Source organism: Euprymna scolopes, chromosome 22 (assembly GCF_053919585.1).
Source record: "Euprymna scolopes isolate OS-2025 chromosome 22, ASM5391958v1, whole genome shotgun sequence".
Classification (NCBI taxonomy): Eukaryota; Metazoa; Mollusca; class Cephalopoda; order Sepiida; family Sepiolidae; genus Euprymna; species Euprymna scolopes.
Window position 1 is genome coordinate 121,058,682 of NC_136503.1, and position 11,960 is coordinate 121,070,641.

The window sequence follows — 11,960 nt, forward strand, 5'->3', positions numbered from 1 at the left end:
CACTTGTAACTAATAAAGGGGGTTTCATCCTGGTTTTGTTGATAATCTCTATAACTTGTTCATATGCGAGTCTCGTCATTTTTTGAGGACTGTCCTTTCCTCTGTGGACGTTCATGTTTAACATTTTTGTCATTCTCAAGTACTTTCACATATTCGTCATTTTTGTCATTCTCAAGTACTTTCACATATTTGTCATTTTTGTCATTCTCAAGTACTTTCACATATTCGTCATTTTTGTCATTCTCAAGTACTTTCACATATTTTTAGATTCGTCCAAGAATTCGATAATCAATTGATTCATGTTTCATTAAACAAAAGAAACTATTCTCTTCCGATTTATTCATTCATCCATTTTTTTTATTGACATTGGTTTTTCCGATATCTTTCGAGTTAGAATGTTTTCTAGAAAAACATCGGGTATTCCTAGACGGGACCAACGAACATTTTTCTGTGGAACGAATTGAATTCGAACATGTCCTACCAAAGTCGTAAGTTTGTGTCCTTAACCTCTTAGCCAGCGAACCTCCTCACCCCACATGTGTAAACTTGTCATAGAAGATGGAAACTTCTTTGGTTATTTTCTCATTGCCACCATGATGACGATTTAACAACGACAGCAAAGAAGAAAAAGAAACTGAGAGACTTCACTACTTATTGGACTAATTACTAGAGCTATCTCTACCAATAAGATATAAGCTATATATACCAACAAGAGACTACGATATTTTCTTAAAACAAGAAAATTACGGACAATCTGGTAAAGGCTGAAGAACTCATGGAGTGTAACACGTTTTCATTTACACAAATACTAACATTGCTCAGCCATTCCAATATTATCAATTAGGTGAACCCATTGGTGGCACATTGGTTAACTCGATTTCTTTCTAGTTGGAATTCTTTCTAGAAAGAAATGGGTATTAGAGGAACCTCTCAAAGGTTGCCTAAAAATTAAAATATTCAGCTCAATTTTAATTCAAACAATCACTCCGTGCTGCTAAGCACTTTACATTCAGCTCAATAAAGCTGCTTATGTCTGCGTAATTACATAATAAGCACGGAATTAGAAATCCAAGTACTTTCGCCTTCGGTGATAACCATCATCGAGTAAATAAATACACAAAAAACGTTTGTATTTGTAATAGTATTTCTGTGATTGGATGATATTAACGAAGCCACTAACGTGTATGCAAATGATCAAGCCGTTGCGCGAGCGTGATGTCACAGAGGGATCTAAGGCAGAGGAAAGAAAAAGAGAGGAAAAATACACGTGGCGGAAACAAGACTTTTCAGCATGTGCCGACACGACAGAGTTATTTTTACTATAGGACGGCACGACAGAAACTTTTAAACAAGATGCAGAACTCATTTATTCCCCGAACTTAAAATAAGATTTTCGGACAGCCGTATACAGTGGAACAAATTACAGAAATGACAGCTGATCATAACTGCAGACTAAGTAACTGTTAATTGACCCCGAGGGGAAAATCTGGAATGCAACTATAATTGTTGCTGACTTAGGAAATACGTGTCAAGCGGCTTAATGTGAAAACAATCGGGAATAAATATCTTTTCTTTAACCTGAAAAAAAAAAAAAACTCGTGTAGAGTTTCTTTCTTTCTTTTTTTGTTGTTTACTTGCGAGAATTTCATACACAACGTCGCATCGATATTAAATGTAACGACGACCACGTGACATAGATTATTTAGTGCCGTCATAACCAGGCCTCTGGCACAAAAGGGTTCAAAATGAAAAAAGAAAAGAAAAGAAACTGAAGAGAGTACCGTCGCGCTGAAGAGAAGAGGCAGCGAGCAAAGTAGTAAGTGAAAAAAGCTTGTCATATCTTGTTATCGTAAGAGCAAAAGTTCGGTTATACAACATTAAAGGGAATAGTTCTTGCGCATTTGTCGTACCAAGTAGCTTATTCGGTTTTACACAGGAATTTAGAATTGGACATATTTATATTCTTTTAAATTTGTATTTGGTCTATTCAAATGATGCCCGATTCCCAGCTAAGAATACTAAATATCTTCAATTTTTATTTCATTTTACGAATTACTTATAGCTTTAAAATTTAAAAATATCTTAGCAAGGGATATGCTGTGTGACTTATAAGTAGTTTTTATTTTTGGAAATTTTTAAACCGTGTTAGGTGCTTTTATTTTTCGTTATTTTGTTACTTGTTTTTTTTTTTTTTTTTTTTTTTTTGTAAATCTAATACCAAACACAGTATTAATCTTTAAAGTAATTTTTAATTTTAAGCAAGGAAAATTGTTTGGCGGTCAATCCTAAAACTGAAATACTTCATGAACATAAGACGTGGCGGTTGCATCGCCGTCGTGGAAGAAAGATAAAAGATAAATATCCACTAAGTATTTAAGGTACTTACAATCCTTGCATACAGAAATGGAGACTGTGAATAACGACGAATTTGTTCGTAGACAGTATAAATGTTGCTGAGAGAATTCGGACAACGAACCAGATTTTCCGATAATGAAATGTCACTTAGGTATGAAAAATAAAGAGGGTTCGTGTTATAAAGTAGCTTCGAGTATAGCGGAAATTAGAGAAGTAAATGATTAAACAGTGCTCGCGTTGAATGAGAGAACTCTCGGAGATAAATGATAACGTATCACCCCAGTACTGGTCATGGTATTGGATGTAACAAAACAGAATAGTGCAGTAATTGTTGCACAATATGTTAGTATAAGCTTGTCGGAGTCACAGAAAATGCTTCTGGTCCTTTAGGACAGGTTTTAACAGTAATTGTCTCGAATAATATGGCCACAACGGGCTAAGTACCTAAGAGATAAATAGGTCGTAAGACTAAGCAAAAGGTTATGCTAACTAGTTGGGCAAGAATTTCGGAAAATAATTTTTTTTTTCCAAAAAACTAGTTTAGCAGAGAGGGTAAAAATCTATCAAATGAATACAAAGAGAGAAACATTAATATGGCTGATATGGTGGATAAGAATGATCCAATTTTGTGACAGAAAATGATATGGTAGATAAGAATGATCCAATTTTGTGACAGAAAATGATATGGTAGATAAGAATGATCCAATTTTGTGACAGAAAATGATATGGTAGATAAGAATGATCCAATTTTGTGACAGAAAATGATATGGTGGATAAGAATGATCCAATTTTGTGACAGAAAATGATATGGTAGATAAGAATGATCCAATTTTGTGACAGAAAATGATATGGTAGATAAGAATGATCCAATTTTGTGACAGAAAATGAAAAAAATGAATGCATGAAAAAGAAAAACACGACTGAAAAAAAAATAACAAAAGAATCTAAGAGGAAAACATCTATTAGTATAAGCAATAAACAACGAACTAAAAGAAAAAAAATCCGTTAGGGGAAATACGCGACACCAACTAACATCAAAGATTGTTCAACGGAAATTAGTTTTGGTCTTGCTTTGATTTAACCGTCAATTGTTGTGTTAACGTTCAAAATTAAAACAACCAAGCTGAAACATTTCAGCACTGATTCAATGAAATTTCTCAAAGTACTGAAACTTTCTTCTGGCTATTGAAAAAGTTAACTTTCAACGTGTTAAAACGTCTTTAAATATTCAGAAAAATATGTTAGAATTCCCTGTTTTACAATAAAATGAACAAAGTAAATATTTTTTTTATTTATTTGCATTTTTACCTTTTAATTTTACCTTTTTTCTTCGTCAGGACGTTTTTGGAAATTCTGGCGTAGAATAAAATGTAAAATGAAAAAGTCGAAAAAATATTTTCTTTTATTACCTCGTCGTAATTGTTAATAAATTTTGACGTTGAAAAATATATCTTGATGTTGAAAAATATATCTTGATGTTGAAAAATATATCTTGACGTTGAAAAATATATCTTGATGTTGAAAAATATATCTTGACGTTGAAAAATATATCTTCACGTTGGAAAATATATCTTGACGTTGGAAAATATATCTAACGAAGCTACTGACAGAGTTATTCTAACTGCGTCTCCGCACAAGAAGAACTTTTAAAAAAGATGCATGACTAATTTATCCCTGGAACTTTTAACAAGATTTTCGGACGACCAGTGGAACCAATTGCAGAAATAGTATATGATTATAACTGCCGACTAAGAAACTGATACTTGACTCCTAGAAAAATCCGGAATGTGACCATATTGTTGCTGGCTGGGGAAATACCTGTCAGGCAGCTTAGTGTGGAAACGACCGGTAATAAATGCCTTTTCTTTCAACTGAAAACAAACTCGTGTCGAATTTATTTCCTTTGCTTTTGTGAGACTTTCATACACAACGCCAAGCCCCTGTTGAAATGTAACGACAAATTAAAATTTTTACAAATGAGTTTAAACATTAGAGCTGGAGTCTATGATGATTACTACATTACGGCATTGTTAGTGGTTGCTAGCGTGTCACTAGCATCCATCCATCTAGATTTTCAAATATGACGTAGGTGACATTCATTTCCACTAATATACGTGTATATATATATATATATATATATATATATATATATGTGTGTGTGTGTGTGTGTGTGTGTGTGTGTGTGTGTGTGTGTGTGTGTGTGTGTGTGTGTGTGCTAAATAGCTAAATTCATTACTAGTTATTAACTTTATTTTGCAAAAAAAACATTTTTTTTCGTGGGATCTTTGTTGAAAATCCATGGATTAAAGAAAAACATAAAAATGTTGTATTTCTTATTGAATAATAAATTTATCGTAATTTTTTAAATCTCCTGTTAAAACACTAAATTTTCACAGACACATGTATTTATATATAGCTTGATAGTATATATATATATATAAATATATATACATATATATATATATATATATATATATATATATAGCTAGATAGTATGTATATATATATATATATATATATATATAGCTAGATAGTATGTATGTATATATATAAATATATATAGCTATATAGTATGTATATATATATAAATATATATAGCTAGATAGCATGTAAATATATATATATAAATATATATAGCTAGATAGCATGTATATATATATATAAATATATATATAGCTAGATAGTATGTATATATATAAATATATATATAGCTAGATAGTATGTATATATATATAAATATATATAGCTAGATAGTATGTATATATATATAAATATATATAGCTATATATATATATATATATATATATATATATATATATATATATATATACAGCCCTAGTCAAAATCATAAGACCACTTAAGAAAGTAAGCGTTTACACATATTATCGAATTTTTAATCAAACTAATGGTTGAAAGCATTGCCAAAAGGGAAAATATGACGAAAAAAAAATGAAATATGCTTCATTCGAAACCTTAACCCTGATCTAATAATTATTTTTTAAAAAACAAACATTTTCACCTGGTCAAAATGATAAGACCACTGATAATTTATCTAACAAAAGGCAATTATAAATTACTAAAAAGGGTCTCAGTATTTAGTATAACCTCCATTATTACGAATTACTTCAAAAATTCTCTTCGGCATGCTTGCGACTAAGTTTTTTATCTGTTGCGAAGAATTTTTATCCTATGTACTGAAAACTGAATCAGAAATGTCCTTTATCGAATCATACTGGGTTCCATCCTTGAACACTTCTTTTGCCATCCATCCCCAAAGATTTTCAATGGGATTGAGGTCCGAAGAACATGCTGGATGATCTATCAATTCTATATTATTTGAAGAAAAGTATTCTCGTGCTTGTCGAGAAGTGTGTATCGCAGCGTTCTCTTGCTGTAAAAATCCAGTTTCTTCCACACAGAAGTGGAGCTTCAGTCCTGATAGAAGCATTTTCAAGCAGTGAAATGTACTTCAATGATGTTTGCCGGCCTTTCACTACTTGCAACTTTAGGGTCCCTGCTGACGAGAAAACACCCCAGATCATTAAAGACCCTCCTCAAATATGCTGAGTTGAAAAAGTCTCTTTGGGCAAATTTTTATCATGCCAATAGTGATGAAATCCATCTGGACCATCTAGATTAAACTTTTTCTCATCGGAGAAAATTACATTTTCCCACTTCTCCTCATCCCAAGTCTGGTATTTGGCGGCATATTTAAGTCGGTTACTTTTGTGCTGTTCAAGAAGACGTGGTTTCTGCAGTCGCTTTAAATGATTGAAACCCTTCATTTTCAGATGCCTTCTGATGGTTTTAGGACTACATTCTGCTGCTGTTTGGCTTTTCAATCGACTTCTTCTGATACGGCGATCCAGTGATGGCGTTATTATTATTTTTGGGGGGCGACCGAGACTCTTTTTGTGCCCATATTGATCTGGATTTCTTAGAAAATTTGATGACTGTTTTGTTAAGATTCATTTCGTTTGCAATGGATCTATGGGAGAGTCCACCCCTATTAAGCTCAAAGACCCTTCCTCTCTCAAACTCTGATAATGGTTTCCCTTTTGTCATTTATAATTTAGTAAGCTCTTTTTTATCCACTAATAAGAAGTTGCTTTTAGTAACATAGAAAGCTTTTCGTATTCATTTTTTCAAAACTAGCCGATTTTATTAAAGTGGTCTTATCATTTTGACCAGGTGAAAATGTTTGTTTTAAAAAAAATAATTATTAGATCAGGGTTAAGGTTTCGAATGTAGCAGATTTCATTTTTTTTCCCGTCATATTTTCCCTTTTTGGCAATGGTTTCAACCATTTGATTGATTAAAAATTCGATAATATGTGTAAACGCTTACTTTCTTAAGTTGTCTTATGATTTTTACCAGGACTGTATATATAGCTTGATAGTATGTATATATATATATATATATATATATATATATATATATATATATATATATATATATATATAGCTTGATAGTGTATATATAGATAGCTTGATAGTGTATATATAGATAGCTTGATAGTGTATATATATATAGCTTGATAGTGTATATATATATATATAGCTTGATAGTGTATATATATATATAGCTTGCTAGTATATATATATATATATAGCTTGATTATATATATATATATATATAGCTTGATTATATATATATATATAGCTTGATTATATATATATAGCTTGATTTTATATATATATATAATATATATATATATATATAAATATATATATAGCTTGATTATATATGTATATAGCTTGATTATATATATATATATATATATATATATATATAGCTTGATTATATATATATATATATATATGTAGCTTGATTATATATATATATATGTAGCTTGATTATATATATATATATATAGCTTGATTATATATATATATAATCAAGCTATATATATATATATATATATATATATATACACTATGAAGCCAATAGAAAAGTACGCATGATATTATATTTTAATTCATGCAGCTTACTTTTTTTTATTACGGAGCCAATCTCTATTGATAATTATCAAATATATAATAATGATTACAAAAGTTATAAAAAGTTTTACTAGAATCGTTAGAATCAAAACAAGAACATTTATCTCTCCAGCGTTGTTACCGTCTGAGCTACCGACAGATTCAAATGATTAAAAATTAAACGAATTTGAGCTATGAGTGTGTAACTTTGCGCATGTGCAAAAATAACAGTAGGAGTAATAAGTTATTCGACTTGACTTACCTAGGTAAACTGTTTTGTTTTCAATTTTTACCCCTTAGCAGCGAGTTTTGCCAGCTAAAACCTAAATCGAAGTGGGTCACAGGTTCAAATACCCTATATAACAAATTTCAATTCAGAGAGAATATATATATATATATATATATATATATATATATATATATATATATATATATATAGTTAGTTATAAAATATATATGGCGATTAAGCTACACTGAATATTCCGTGTTTCATCCACTCTAGGATTCCTCAGGCTTATGCGCATAAGCCTGAAGAATCCTAGAAACGCGGAATATTCAGTGTAGCTTAATCGCCATATATATTTTATAACTATCTAACCAGCTCTACCTACGTATTGAGCACTTTTGAAGTAAATACTTAAAGTTTACGCATAAATTTATACTTTCGTATATTAATTTTATGTGAGTAAATGAAGTAGTTATATATATATATATATATATATATATATATATATATATATATATATATGTATATATATATCGTGTTGTGCTTTTCTTTCTTGATAAGTATGCTATGGTAAAGATATATTCTTTATTAGCATCATTTAATAACATATGTATATATAAAATAAACACTTGGTGACTGAAATCTAGCGTACTATTTTATATATAATAGCACGCTAGATTTCAGTCAGCAATTGTCTGTTTTTCTTCAAAAACCAAAACTTCATTGCGCTTTCCGGTCCGTTTCATACATATAAAAATAACGAGGAATACACATGCATTTCCCGGATCTAAAGTTTATAAGTAGTAATGAATTTTGCTATTTAGCACGCACGCACACGCACGCACGCACACGCACGCACGCACGCACGCACGCACGCACACACACACACACACACACACACACATACACACACACACACACACACACACACACACACACACACACACACACACACACACACACACACACACAAGGAAGACGTTTATAATGAAAACTCGCGTCAGAGAGTCTTGGTGAAGCAAGGCAAGACAGTATTGCATCGATTCACTCGCTGATACATTCATCAATCATGTGGTTAACTATGGAAATGAAAATCCCGAGGTTTACTGCGATTTAATGCTGATTCCCTCCACTTTAATCTATTGTATGCCTTGTCTGAAACTCTGAGCATAATTGACACAATTAGATTGTGTGGATAATTAGTATGTTGCTTAGCTTGAATTCGGTGCAGATTAGAATGCTATTATTTTTTTATCTTTGTTGTCAATTTAGGCGGCATCTTCTTATTCAGCCCGATTAAGATATTATATAAAATATATTAAATTATTGATAATCGATTTTTTTTTTTAGATTTTCTTCTCTTTTAACTTAGGGTTTAAAATTTTGAAGAATGAACCAACATTGTTGGAAAAAAGGATTATTTCAATTTCGCTCCGAATTATCCTCAAGGTATTCGATTAATGGAAAACAATCTAAAAATGTAGAGTCCATGAAAACTGTTGATTTCTAGTTAAACCCAGACAGGTGAAAAGGATCAATAATTCCCTGTATGTTTTTTCGGATGGTGAAAGTTTAAATGAAAAGAAAATGAAAATTTAAGAGGGTTTGATAACTTGGGGACACATGTGGATATTAAGAAAACTAGAGAAATATATATAGATAGAAAAATATAATTATAAAGAAATAATTATGTAAAAAAGAAGAAGTAAAAAGAGAAAGAAAAAGAAAAAATAGGGAAGAAAGCATAAATATGGGCCATAGACAGAATCAAAACATTAGCTGAAATGGGTTAAAAACCTGTCAACATGGCAGACGGTGTTTGGGATCGTAAGGAAATTGAAATGTTTCTCGTGATGTTGTTCACTGCATCAATGTTGTTCGCTGCATCAATGTTGTTCGCTGTATCAATGTTGTTCACTGCATCAATGTTGTTCACTGCATCAATGTTGTTCACTGCATCAATGTTGTTCGCTGCATCAATGTTGTTCGCTGCATCAATGTTGTTCACTGCATCAATGTTGTTCACTGCATCAATGTTGTTCACTGCATCAATGTTGTTCGCTGCATCAATGTTGTTCGCTGCATCAATGTTGTTCACTGCATCAATGTAAACACACGTCCAATTGATTGTGTTTTAAACATACGTCCTCTATAACTTATATAAAAGCTCTAGAAGTTTTTTGTTTAAGTAGTAGACAATTAATTACATTTAATATAGTCCTATTTTTATATTGGGTTTATGACAATTGTGTGATTTAAGAAAAATTAAGAATAGTTAAAGGTATATATGATTTATAATTTTTTATATGGTTATATAATATTATATTGTTGATAATTAGGAGAAATCAGAAAATTTGGGTGGATTGAATATTTAAAAAAAATTATAAGCGATTTTGTTGGTTGAGTATTTGATGTGAGGGAGGGGTAAAAATAAATGGGATTAGAGGTATACAGGAAAAAATTAAAAAAGAATGGAGATATTCATAAGAAAATAACTAAGCTAAAAAGTATAAAGTGACAGTACAGAATATTGTGGGATTTAACGGGGATTACATAGCCATACAAATGATTAGAAATAGGGGTGTTTGGTTACAATACAGTATGAATAATTAGATGCGGAACGATATAGAACAATATACAAAATGAGGAAGGTAGGACCAATTAACGTTGGGTAAATAAATGGTTGTAATTTATTTTATTAGTAATAGTAAAGTAATAATGTTAAAGTGTGATTGGTAGATAAAAAGAGTTATATTAGATGAACTTTTGAAGAGTGTAAGTTTCTAAAGAGGTGGTATTTGTAGTATTTACTAAAGAAGTGATATTTGTAGTTTTTGCTAAATAGGTGGTATTTATAGTATTTGCTAAAGAGGTGGTATTTGTAGTATTTGCTAAAGTGGTTGTATTTATAGTATTTGCTAAAGAGGTGGCATTTGTAGTATTTGCTAAAGAGGTGGTATTCATAGTATTTGCTAAAGAGGTGGTATTTGTAGTATTTGCTAAATAGGTAGTATTTGTAGTATTTGCTAAAGAGGAGGTATTTGTAGTATTTGCTAAAGAGGTGGTATGTGTAGTATTTGCTAAAGAAGTGGTATTTGTAGTATTTACTAAAGAGGTGGTATTTGTAGTATTTGCTAAAGAGGTAGTATTTGTAGTATTTACTAAAGAGGTGGTATTTGTAGTATTTACTAAAGAGGTTGTATTTGTAGTATTTGCCAAAGAGTAGGTATTTATAGTATTTGCTAAAGAGGAGGTATTGGTAGTATTTGCTAAAGAGGAGGTATTTGTAGTATTAACTGAAGAGGTGGTATTTGCAGTATTTGCTAAAGAGGTAGTATTTGTAGTATTAGCCAAAGAGGAGGTATTTGTAGTATTTGCTAAAGAGGTGGTATTTATAGTATTTGTTAAAGGTTAATGTTTCAACATCAAAAGTTTAGTAATTCATTTTATTATTTGGAGTTATTAATAAAAATATGTTCCATATAAATATAGGAAATAGGGAGAGTTTAAAGATCAATTACTAAATTATTAGGAATTTCTCTTAATAATAAGAGCGATATAATGATTAAAAGTTGATAAATGATTAAAGGTTGATAACTTTGTTTAAATAATAAGAGCGATATTAAAGTTAAAGGTTGTAACTTTTTTGTAGTAAAAAGCTACAATGAGTAGGGTAAATATGTGTAATTATTAGATTAAGAAAGTTATATTAGATGAACCCGAACCGTGTGAGCAGGGTGTGAAGTTGCTTAAGAGTTGGGATTTATAGTGTTTACAAATAATTAATGTTTCATTTCTAATGTTTAATAATTTATTCCTATCTTTTGAAATTAATAATACAGAATTTTTCGTATAGACACAGGAAACAGGGGAGTTTAAAGATTTATAGGTACTAGATTTTTTAAGAATCTCCCAATTAATAGTAGGTGTTAGGTTATTTTTAATCATGTTTAGGTAGTGGGTAGTTAGTGAGGTTTTATTGGGGTGGTTGGGTTTATTACACGACCATTAATAAACTCTAAATCAGTCTTTAAATAAAGTTTCAGCAAGTCCGATGAAGTATTTTATATCATTAGGGTTTTCTATAGGGGTGATTGTAGCTTTGTAGACTACTTCTGTTTGCATTGTTGTTTCGATGGACATTCTGATTTATTTATGCAGTTACAGTTTTCTGTGTTATTCTTATTATTGCGGTTATTGTTGTTAATTATTCTATTATTATGTCTTTTAATTATTCTATCTAGGTTGTTACTGCAGCTGTAGCAAAGTTTTATGATGTTTTTATTAAAAATTTTGTGTAAGATGTTATTGGGGGGGAGTGAGTGTTAATTAATTTGAAGAATTATTTTCCCAGTTTAGTTTTAATCATTATATAAAAAGGGGTGGGGTAAACTAAATAT